Below are 434 nucleotides of genomic sequence, written 5' to 3' on the forward strand. Positions count from 1 at the left end.
AATAATTCTAAAAATGTAGTTATGACCTTTTACTCAACGGTGAAGTAAAGTGACTGTGTAAGATAGGGCAGGTCATTCTGAAAACAGCCTCACGCAGGCTATCCAAGTGGTTTCAGAGATAGGCAGGGTGTGACCAGGTATGTGCAGGTGAGTTCAGAGGAAAGGGCTAAGAGACTTGAAAATCATCAACACTTTTGACGTCACAGGTAAGATTTTATATTACCTCTGCACCGTCTATCTTCATCAGATTCAATATCTACTCTATATACAGTTTTTTTCTCAACCTGAGTCTGCAATTATTCTTTCTGTAAGTCTATTTTTGCCAATTTATCGAAAAACTAGCCGGTTAATCGTTTTATTCAGACCATCTTTGTATGTCTTTTGCATTGTCCGAAAAAGCAAACACTGGGACACTAGGACTAAACCATGAGTCG

This window comes from Thunnus maccoyii, chromosome 2, assembly GCF_910596095.1.
Source record: "Thunnus maccoyii chromosome 2, fThuMac1.1, whole genome shotgun sequence".
Taxonomy (NCBI): Eukaryota; Metazoa; Chordata; class Actinopteri; order Scombriformes; family Scombridae; genus Thunnus; species Thunnus maccoyii.